Source organism: Lynx rufus, unplaced genomic scaffold, assembly GCF_022079265.1.
Source record: "Lynx rufus isolate CCGP_SWC_20201006 ecotype Redwood Valley unplaced genomic scaffold, mLynRuf1.p SCAF_6, whole genome shotgun sequence".
NCBI lineage: Eukaryota > Metazoa > Chordata > Mammalia > Carnivora > Felidae > Lynx > Lynx rufus.
In genome coordinates this window covers 36,507,253-36,519,398 of record NW_025814878.1, presented here as the reverse complement: position 1 = coordinate 36,519,398, position 12,146 = coordinate 36,507,253, and the positions used below count along the sequence as shown (strand labels likewise).

The 12,146-nt window shown below is 38.5% G+C and overlaps 1 pseudogene; it reads right to left on the bottom strand.

Moving 5' to 3' along the window:
• Window positions 1–3,209: 3,209 nt before the first annotated feature.
• LOC124529095 (kinesin-like protein KIF20B) lies at window positions 3,210–11,463 on the bottom strand (annotated as a pseudogene).
• Between the last annotated feature and the right edge of the window lie 683 nt (window positions 11,464–12,146).

Here is a 12,146-nt window from a genome sequence, read left to right as displayed (position 1 = left end):
AAATAATGGTGGTTGTAGTGAACAGCAATCCTTTCCAAACACCAGAGTATCTCCCAATATATGCCAGTATTTCAATAATCCTTGTAGGGAATCTTTAAGTAATGTTGAAAATTATGAATATGAAATGGTTCATTGAACTTTGTTTTTACTTACTTGTTGAGCCCTAAAGGCTAAGAATTCTGCTTCTGTTGAAAATGTGTGCCCTCTTCCCCAGAGGAAGCAGTTTGGCCACTTTACAGGAGTAGGTACAAGTATAGAGACAAATGCAAGATTAATGATTATAGTCATGCAGTTCAAAATATAAACTGCCATGCACTGATTGTAGCTTTAAAGAACAGGTATTCAGCAAAACATTTGCCTAAAATACTAGTAAAATACCAGCATGCCATGGAGAAATTGTTTATAACTTTCTGTTATAGAAAATTTCAAACCCATAAATGGTATAGTATAAAGGGTCCCCATATAGTCATCACCAAGCTTCTGTCATGATCTCAAACATTTTACCATTTTCACAGTAAATATTTCAATCTGTAGCTCCAAAATACAGATTAAAAATATTAACCATTATCATACTGAAAACTTAAAAAATAATTCAAAAGGAAATATTGAAGTGTCTTAACTTTAGATACTTCATTTGGCATGGGGAAATTATAATTTAGAGAAAAACATGAACTTTTCTCTGTTCTTTCCCTAGGTTCAATCCCATTGCAACAGATATATATATATATCAATCACATCTTCTTTATCCATTCATCCATCGATGGACATTTAGGCTCTTTCCATACCTTGACTATTGTTGATAGTGCTGCTATAAACATTGGGGTACATGTGCCCTTTCAAAACAGTACACCTGTGTCCCTTGGATAAATACCTAGTAGTGCAATTGCTGGATCATAGGGTAGTTCTAGTTTTAATTTTTTGAGGAACCTCCATACTGTTTTCCAGAGTGGCAGCACCAGTTTGCATTCCCACTAGCAGTGCAAAAGAGATCCTCTTTCTCCACATCCTCGCCAACATCTGTTGTTGCTTGAGTTGTTAATGTTAGCCATTCTGACTGGTGTGAGGTGGTATCTCATTGTGGTTTTGATCTGTATTTCCCTGATGATGAGTGATGTTGAGCATTTTTTCATGTGTCTATTAGCCATCTGGATGTCGTCTTTGGAGAAGTGTCTATTCATGTCTTTTGCCCATTTCTTCACTGGACTATTTGTTTTTTGAGTTGAATTTGATAAGTTCTTTATAGATTTTGGATACTAACCCTTTATGTGATATGTCATTTGCAAATATCTTTTCCCATTCCCTTGGTTGCCTTTTAGTTTTGCTGATTATTTCCTTCACTGTGCAGAAACTTTTTATTTTGATGAGGTCCCAATAGTTCGTTTTTGCTTTTGTTTCCCTTGCCTCTGGAGACGTGTTGAGTAAGAAGTCGCTGAGGCCGAGGTCAAAGAAGTTTTGCCTGCTTTCTCCTCTAGGATTTTGATGGCTTCCTGTCTTACCTTTAGGTCTTTCATCCATTTTGAGTTTATTTTTTTGTATGGTGTAAGAAAGTGGCCCAGGTTCATTTTTCTGCATGTCATTGTCCAGTTTTCCCAGCACCATCAAATGATCATTTTATGAAAATAGAATAGAATATGGAATATATTTAAGATACCATCATCTGACACAGTGCCACTCACTTTGGAGTATAATGGGGATTTTAATGATTAATTTTAGCTCTCAGCATGGCCTGGCTATGGCACCCAGATATTTGATCAAACACTTGTCTAGATGCTGTGAAGTTGATTTTTTTTAAATGTGATTAATATCTAAATCAGTAGGCCTTGAATAAAGCCAATTATCCTCCATATTGTAGGTAGATCTCATCCAACCATTTGAAGCCCTTAACAGAAAACTGGGATACCCTAAGAATGATTCTGACTTCAATTGCCTTCAGACTCAAGACTGCAACATCACCTGTTTCCGAGGTTTCCAGCCTTCCAGGGTACCCTGCAGATTTCAGACTTGCCAACCTCCACAATTGTGTGAGCCAATTTCTTAAAATAAATCTATCTCTATCTCTACTATCATCTGTATTTATCCATATATACTCACATATCCTGTGTCTTGGAGACCTCTAGCACAGGGATAAAATAACTCTCTAGTAATGTAGAAAAACAATTGTAATGTTGACCCTGAACAATGCAGGAATTAGGGGCACTGATCTCCTACACAGCTAAAAATTCATGTATACCTTTGGACTCCCCCAGAATATAACTACTAATAGCCTACTGTTGAATAGAAGCCTTACTGATAACATAAGCAGTTGATTAACACATATTTTGTATGTTATATGCATTATATACTATATGCTTACAATAAAGTAAGCTAAAGAAAAAAAAATATTATTAAGAAAATCCTAAGGAGGAGAAAATACTTTTACAGCCCTTTAGCGTATTTATAGAAAAAAAAGTCCACATATAAATGGACTCCTGCAGTTCAAAAGTATGTTGTTCAAAGGTCAGCTGTATTTAAACGATGTTGTATATCTTCACTGGGCTCTCAGAAAATTTGGAATCATAGGATCTTAGAATTGAAAAGGACTTAGGAGGCTTAATTTAGTCAAAATTTATACCTATGCATTGTTAAAAGTTATAATGACAAGGGTCAAATAATTCACATGTACTATATATAATCTTTACAACACTCAAAGTTAATATTTTCCAATTTTATATATGAGTAGATATGGCTCAGAGAAGTCAATAACTTCTCCAAGATGACCTAGGTGGAAGTTACTAAGCCATCATTTGAATTCAATATTATTTGAATCCAAAATCCATTGTCTTTCTGTCAGGTTAGATCACTTTTCTTTAATACAGACCCTAAATTCTTGGACACTTTTGGTGATGTAGAATTTTTGTGGTGCAGAAGTCATTACATGGCAACTGGATGTATTTTTTAACATCTTTATTAGAAAGGTCTTCCATATTGAATCAGATTTTATCATGTGTTTTGTCCTTTATAGCTACATTTCATATTTGGAGCTGGCCATTTTTTTGTATTATTGGATTATTTTCTTTATTGAATTAAAGTTATACCATGTATAAAATAGCAATGTGTACACAGAGGGATTTAATGCATCATAATATATACAATTATCTTTGAAAAGTCAGGATGCAAGTTGCAATGATTATGAACATAAAATTTATATTGACACATTCTCCATAAGTGATTTACTTGGCTGTTTTAGTTCAAAGTCATTGTTTGAGGATCTGATGATTACTCTCTTTCACTTTATGGACCATCAAAATCACTTGGCCAGATATATGTAATAGGAGATGAAATTTCATTTGTGTATAATTTCCATTTGTCTGGTTTTGGTTGAGACACATTTTCTTAACTTACTTCCACATTGAGACCACTGAAGAGCTCATTGTTTCAATTATCTTCTTTGCTTTTGATTGAAGAATTGTTGGAGAATGTTGTAAGAGTCTCCAAATTTCTGTAGCATTCCTTCTTTTTTCTTAGAGGCCAACTTTATACTAACTGTGGATGCCTGACTCTGTAAACAGTGTAGTTCTTACATGATGGATGTGTGGAAGCTTTTTGTTCCTTTTGACACAAGAATTCCTATGCTCAGAAACAAGGGACTTAAATTAGTTGTGGGCGTAGTATTCTTCTTATTTTCACATTTCACCAAATCCTGACAGAGCTTCAGGAATATGCTTAATACTATTTCTATCTCCACCATCTTGGAAATATTTACTTTCCTCTATTTCATTACTCTTCCTCTTCTGGGCCTTGGAAATCTTAACTGTCACTGGTAAGGTAAAACCAGGGTGTTTCACTGACAATTTGTTTGGACATAAAGGTGTAAACTGAATCTCTAACTCAGGTTTTGGAGATGGAGTACTTTGATTATTTTCTGTTGATACCTCACAAGAGTCCAGGACTGCAGAACCATCCTCTACTCATTTCTAGAAATTTCAAAACTTGTTGTTTGAGGTTCAGTTTCAACTCTGATAAGATCCATTGAACTCCTATGGCTAGGCTTGATAACTAAGGTTTTTTCTTCTGTTTCAGAAGCCTCTGATGTGATCTTTTTAAGTTGTTCAATTTCATTATTTTTCTGTACGTTGCTGGAGATCAGTCCCTTCAGCTGTATTTCTAAAGCTGCAATAAGTTGATCCCATTCTTCTTGACATTTTTGAAGGTTACTATCTTTTTCTGCCAGTTGTGCTGTAAGTATTTCCACTTCATTTTGTTGCTTTACACAATGCTCTGTCTTCACCATCTTTTTTCATCTCTTTGTTTCGTAGATTTTCAGCTTCTTGTGCTTCAGAAAACTAGCCATTTGATTCAAAGTATTCCCTTTTTGTTTTGTTTTTTAATGTTTTGACATAAGAAACACTTTTCAGATTCCCTCCGTTTTGATTGTTTTTACTCATGCTCTTTGGCTAGCCATCCATTGGTAAGTGCCAGTAACTATTTCAAAAGTTTGACCCTAGTATTATCTGCCCAGACAACAATGGAATGTCCTTCCTTCTTGTTCTAGAAACTATGCTCTCTTAATGCAGTCTAAGATTTACTAGCTTTTTAATGTAGTCTCATGTCTCTTTTTTACAGATTCCTTTATAAAAACTAGTCTCTCATCTTTGTATCTGTGTGGTTAATATTTGCAGGTTGTTGCATTTATCACATTAAACTTTATATTCTTAGTTTTAACCTAATGGTAAAGTCTACCAAAGTATTTACTGTTGTATATTCTATCTTTTTCTTTTTTTAATTTTTTTTTTTTACTTTTTTTATTTTTTGAGAGACATAGAGAGACAGAGCACAAGTTGGGGAGGGGAAGAGAGAGAAGGAGACACAGAATCTGAAGCAGGCTCCAGGCTCCAAGCTGTCAGCACAGAGCCTGACGTGGGGCTCGAACTCACAAACTGTGAGATCATGACCTGAGCTGAAGTCAGATGCTTAACCGACTGAGCGACCCAGGAGCCCCTATTCTATCTTTTTCAATGCACGATTTCAGCAAGCACAATTTTGACTAATTTGTATAAAGTTTAATTTCAGACGCAGAATATAAAATAGTACAGCAACATGATAATAGGTAAGTTTAGTGAAAGTCATGAAAAATAAATAAAGTTTTGGGAATTACTTTCAATGAGGCCCTAGTTAAAAATCATTAGGAGTAAATACATTACTATGAGAAAGACCGAGAACCCCAAGGATTGATATTTGGGAAACCATTGCATTTAAACATGGGAAAAGCCCACTTCAGGTAGGGAAGAAAAAGAGCAAATTCTTTAAGGGTAAGAATCAGCCCTGTTCCGAAACATGGTAAGGGCTCGCTGAATAGTTTTAGAAATGGAGTCAGTGCAAGAGACAAAGAAGGAAACATTAGAGAAGAAGGAAAATAAAAAAGAAATAGTACAACACTGCAAAAAAGTCCAATCTACACCGTTGAAACTGCAGATCAAAGAGAATGAGAAGTGAGAAGATACTACCAGATTTGGCAGTCATAAAAAGGGTCACCAGTTATACCCGAGGTGGCAGTTCTGGCCAACTGTTTGGGATAGAAGTCAGATTGTGAGATGGGAAGCAGTGGCTTGGTGATAAGAATGCAGAGGTTGAGTACTAATTCCTTCTTGCACAAGTTAGTGTTTTACAAGAACTATAGGCTGGTGGTTCTACTAAATAGGTAGAACCAAGCGTTTTTGTAGTTAGGGAAGATTCACTGGCAGAGGATAGAAAACCCGGGAAGAGAGGGAATAATTAACGGCACACAATCTTGGATAAAGCAGCAAGGATTTTATGCAGAACTGAGTTGAATTTGTGTATTTTGTTAAGAAGGATGAACATGTTTCTGTAGACTGAGTCACCAGGGAAAGCAAGTAGGCTGGGTTATCATTCTGTCTAACACTGAGGTAGAGATTATTATCAGATAGAGGGGATAAAAGTGATTAAACTCAGTTCAGGAGGACTTCAGTAGCTCAATAACAAAGCAGCACTGATGAGAGTGTAGTCACGGTTGTCACAAAGTATGTTGAAATCGCACTGGCAGGTGTATTAATTTGCTAGGCCTGCCATGACGAAGTACCACAAACTGGAGGGCTTACACAAAAGACATTTATTTTCTCACAGCCTGGAAGCTGGAAGTCCAAGATGAAGGTGTTGCTAGGTCTGGTTCCTTCTAAGGTCTCGCTCCTTACCTCATAGATGGTTGTCTTCTGTGTCTTCATATGTTTTGTTTTGTTTTTTTTGTTTTTTTTTCCTCTGTGCATGTCTGTATCCTAATTTGCTCTTCTTATAAAGATACAAGTCATTTTGGACTAGGGCCACTCACTACCCCATAAGCTCATTTTACCTTGATTACCTCTTTAAAGGCCCTATCTCCAAGTAAAGTCATGGCCTGGGGCACTAGGGGTTGTGACTTCAACATATGAATTTTGGGGCAGGGAGGAATAGTAGAGGGATACAATTCAACCTATAACAAGAAGAATGTAGTCAAAACAGACAAAAGAATTCAAGTTATTTTCTTAGAGTTGAACATGTTGTAATGAGTAGAACTTCTCAAAATTTAGTGTGGAGTAGGGACGCCTGGGTGGCTCAGTAGGTTAAATGTCTGACTTTGGCTCAGGTCATGATCTCACAGCTCCTGGGTTCAAGCCCCGCATTGGACTCTGTGCTGACAGCTCAGAGCCTGGAGTCTGCTTTGGATTCTGTGTCTTCCTCTCTCTGTATCCTTCCCCTGCTCACACTCTTTCTTGCTCTCTCTTGAAAATAAATAAAAACATTAAAAAAAAAATTTAGTGTTGAGTAAGCAGAATCATGGCCTCCAAAAATGTCTACATCATAATCCCTGGGAATATAAATATGTTACTTTATATGACAAAAAGGATTTTTCTGATGCAATTTAGTTAAGGATTCCAAAGTGGCAAGATTATCCTACATAATCCAAATGAGCCTAATATAATCATGCTAACCCTTAAAGGTGGAGAACTTTTCCCTACTGAGTTTAGGGTTAGAGAGAGATGTGATTCTGGAAAGTCAGAGAGATGCAACACTGTTGGCTTTCAAGATGGAGAAAGGAAGCCATGAGGCAAAGAATGCAGGCTGCTTCTAGAAGCTAGAAGAGGCAAGGAAATAGATCCTTTCCACAGCCTTGAGAAGGGACTGAGCCCTGTTGACAGCCTTGTTGATTTTAGCCCAGTGAGACTTGTGTCACACTTCTGACCCATAGAACTGTAGCATAATAATTTTGTTTTAAGTCACTAAGTTTGTAGTAATTTGTTACAACAGAAATAAAAAGGTGCCATCCTGTGGGTAAGAGTCATGTGGAAGTCTATTTGAAATGCTGACTCTGGGGGCGGCTGGGTAGCTCAGTCGGTTGAGCAGATGACTTTGGCTCAGGTCATGATCTCATGGCTCCTGGGTTCAAGCCCTGCATCAGGCTCTGTGCTAAGAGCTCAGAGCCTTGAGCCTGCTTTGGATTCTGTGTCTCTGTCTCTCTCTGCCCCTCCCGCCCTCCCTCCCTTTCTCCCTCTGTCTCTCGAAAATAAACATTAAAAAATATTTAAAATAACATGCTGACTCTGGTTCAGTAGGTTTGGAGTGGGACCTAAAAATCTGCATTATTGACCAGTTCTCCAGGGATACCAGTGCTGCAGAACTGTGGAACACACTTTGGGTAGTAAAGCTTGAGAAATCTAGCCTCATCAAATCTCCTCATGTCATAGATAAAGGAATTGAAGTTTAAGAAGAATTCATGGATACTGGTAGAACTGTCTTCAACTCCCAGCCTACTACAGTGTAACAGTACTTTGGAAAAAAAAAAAAAAAAGGAGCCCATTAGGGAATAAATAGCAAGCAAGAAGAAATGCCAGAGTTTGGAAAATTTGACTCCAGAGACCCTGTATGTTAATGGTGCCTGTGAGGTGTCCTGGTTGACATGTAGCTAATACAAATTGTTAATTATCAGCACTTTGTAAACTAACAGCTGTTTGTTATGTGCAACAGGATTATAGCCCTCTTGGGTCCCAGGAGTTTCTAACTTCCTAGGTGTCAGCAAGTTTGAGAGAAAAATTTCAGGGCAAATGGGCATTTGTTGTGACAATTTAGCAGGAGGCAGCTCTAAAGCTGTAGATCATCTGCAAACTCAGAACTGTAAACATGGAGGGAGTATTTCCAGTGACCCAAAGGGCATGTTTTGTGTTTATCTTGTTGCCGGAGGCACTCTGTAATTATGTGAGAGCATAATGTCAGCTGATCTGCTGGCAAAAGTGAGGAAAACTGTCAGGCTTATTAAAGAGGATAAAGAGCTGACACACGACATAACTGACATCTAAGGTGAGAATCAGACAGGAAAAGATTCTAAGAATGTGGCAGGGACTCATAAGGAGAAGGGGGTGAGCAGAACATCATAAGGAAGAATTTGGAGACCCTGGATAAACAAAGATTTCTGGAACTTCCCACTCTACAGAATAGAAAGGAAGATTTATAGGCACCAGAACCAGGGTTCCCAAATGACTTCATACATGAGTACCACACGGATAACTTGCTAAAATGCCCGCTCCTCAGATCCAACTCCAGAGGTTCTTTTCAATTTCTTATTATACATACAAAACTAGAGAGTGTAGTATACTGTGAGAAATAAGCCCACCTACCCAATCAAAGGAAGGACGCAGGGACTTGGAGTGCAGTGAAGTGAGGCTTTAACCAACGTTCCTGCAAGAGTGGGTGTCTGCTGGACAGGCACACTCAGGGCAGTTACAGCAGACAATTTATTTCCTAGCATGCAAATCCCTCCCCTGGTTCCTCATTGGCTGAGTACTACAGAGGTTATAGCCTTACCTGGATGTTGCTTATGCCCATATAAGGCAGAAAATAGTCTGACTGAAACAAATGTACATTCCCTGAGGTGACACAGAGATTTTCAGTCCTCCTCCCCTTGTTCTTTGGCACATGCTCTTTGCAAAGCCCACAAAAATAAGCCTGTGAAATGGAGAGGAGAAGAAGGACCAGGAAGTGAAGTGTCTAAGGATTTGGGACTCCATTGTGGCAAGGATGGGGCGGGGAGGGTTCCTACATATTTCCAATAGGTTATAAACCTACTGTTAACTAGACAGCACAGCTTTTTTTTTGGTATTTCTGAAAATGAATCATTTCCCTTACTTCTCATAATACTGACCTCTCACACACACATCCTCAGACTCAATAAAGATCAATGCACAACCAATCTGCCTGCATTTATTCCATCTGCTTAATGCCTTCCTTCTCATCTTTTCTCCTTCACTAGACTATACTGATGCCAATCCCAGTCATCAGGGAAAAGCATTTCCAGTATAGAGCAGAAAAAGCACAGAACACAGGGACAGAGGATTCCTGGTATCTTTGAGCAACACTACAGAGGTCTATGTAGGTGGGACGGAGGGAATAGGGGGCAGTTGGTAAGGGATGAAATCAGAGACATAACAAGGCAAAGAGATGTAGCAGACACACTACTTAAGTCCTTGCAGCTCATTGCAACAGCTTTGGCTTTTAGTCTGGAAACTTCAGAGCAGAAGGGACCAGTAATTGTGTAAAGCTAAAATTGAAAAGGCAAAGGAGCCCATAGGAAAGTAGCTTTCTGGTAGGAGCTATAGTCAGAAGGAGTCAAGAATGCAGCTATGGCCAAGAACTTTGTTCCAAATTTGGGGGGCAGTAGGAGAACTATTACCCTGATCCCCATGGTAATAGTAATCAATGTCCCCGATGAATGGAGTAACCTCTGCCTCTTGGTTCAGTAATAGGAGAAGTCTTAATGATCAGAGGGCTGTCTCAGCTCTCAGTTACATGGAACATGACTACCTTCCTCACTGGAAGCATTTCTCCCTTGGTAACTAGTACCTTCAAATCACCACGTCCAAGGCTGTGGGCACAGACACCAAAAAAAATCCCTTAAGTGAGTTATTAGGTGTAATAGTGAAAGGGATCTCTCCCACTCCCACTCATTGGCTCTTGAACCTATACAATTTGGTGATGTAGGGAATGGCATTTCTTAGTCCCAATTTCACCAATGTGATACGGCACTCATTTTTTCTTGGCTTCTATCCAACAAATCTGGGCAGAAATTTGGGGGGAGGGGCAGAAAATGGTTCTTGGTTTAGTTCCCATGATCTGTTAGTCTTATCACTCCCCTGTGGTTAAATATCATATGGGGTTTCCCTTCGAAGAGGAGAACAGACAATTTCAGGGCAATCCTTTTCCTGTCTTCATGAGGCTACTTCCTGAAAAGCACCACTTTCTTTGTATGTAATGGTAAGCAGTTCAGCTTTTTCTGTTAAAAGGCTCTGAAATGAGTCAGAACCTGTTAAATTAACCTAAAGTCCACTTTTTTCTCTAGGTCAGAGGTTCAGCATCAGGGGGATTTTGCTCTCTAGGGGATATTTGGCAATGTGTAGAGACAATTTTAGTAGTCACAACTGGGGGAGGGGGCAAGATAGAGCTACAGATATCTAGTGGCTGCAGGTCAGGGATTCTGCTAAACATTTTACAATGCATGGGACATTATCCGTAAAAGAATTATCTGCTCAAAATGTCAATAGTACTGAGGATGAGAAATCCCGCCCTAGGCTGAAGAATTCACTACTTATTTGATTTCCTTTCTTAAACTTTGCCTAGTCATGCTGTCCAATGTAATTTATCTGAGATCAGGCAATGAGCCTGAATGATAAAATAAAATTTATATAAGTAAGACAATGCCAGCAATATACATCTGCTTCAAGTTTGAGCAATATAACTCCTCCTATTATTGTATTTTTAGGGAGAAACTAAAGCCACAAATTAAATCCTTTAATCATTTATAGTCAAATTTTCAGAAATTAAAGATCATGGTTACTTTTTGCTCTGTCTCAGCCAGAGAAGTCTCAGTCAGATGCACGTGTATGTTTGGAGTTCCTTCTGCAGCTGAAGCATCCTTCACTAGGTATATAGCTCTTTCTGTACATTAGCTGAAATTAGTTGCATTAATCCACCTCATTATTCCCATGTGCTCTTTTATAAAGAATCTGAACAGTTAATAGGGCCCATAAGCCTATCATAGTCTCAGCCAAACTCCCATACACATCAGCAAATCTCTAGTATCCAATAAAGAGTAAAATAGTCATATTATTATACACACCCAAGGACCCCCAATGGACAGCATTACTAGTTTCTAAGTGAAAGCAAGTCTATCACAAACTGAAAAATCTTTTTGACTTCATTCTTGGCATTCATTCCTGGTTAGTTTATGCCAGTTGTCCAAAATCACCCACCTGTGACTTGAAATTTGATAGGGAAACACCTTCCACAAAGATGTTTACTATGTCTTTGTATTTGTCATGAGGAATAATCCCCTGATCCAATTGCCATCTTTTTTAGAGTGGTCTATGAGCAAAATTAGACTCACCCAGGAAACTGGGTGCTATCCTGATCCATCAGACCCTTATCTGAGGTTCCTTCTTCCATCTTGCATATTTAAAAATCTTCTTTTCCAGTTTTTTTAATCTTGTGTCCCTGGCCTTCCTGAATCATAGATTGAACTGTGCAGTGGCACAATCTTCACACTGTCCTTGGAGCAGGGAGCCACCCCTCCTTCATACCACATTTCATACTCAGACATTCTCCACATCGCACTCCCTTCTAGTTTCTGCCTGTTTCCTCGCCATCTGCTGCCATCACCTATTCCTCTGGAAATCCTCAGGCTCCTGCTACACACCTTCCCTGGCATCACCTGCTATCACCTGCCCATGCACTGGGGTGCCAAATGCATCTTCTGCATTTTGTTTTGAGTTTCTTTCCCCTTAAATTTCAACATTTGACGTTTCTTTTTGAAACTTCATATTATATTTGCTCTTAATTCATAAATATTATTATATTACTTTTTGGAGTGTTTCTGATACCCAGAAAACTTTGGAAAACTTTATGACTTTTCTAATGCCTGTTTTTTATTTTATTTTTTTGCCTTTAGCATGGAGGCAAGCCCTTGATAGTGAAATCATATTTTGCTGGCTTAGAACATACATGAATGTTTGCAACTTTTTGAGACTCCAATTTCTCTCTGTTCTGTCAGCTCTGCCCCCCTGAGATATTTGCAGATGTGCAGTTTAAAACTATAAGCTAGGAACAAAAGATTTATGTTGGTTAGGAAG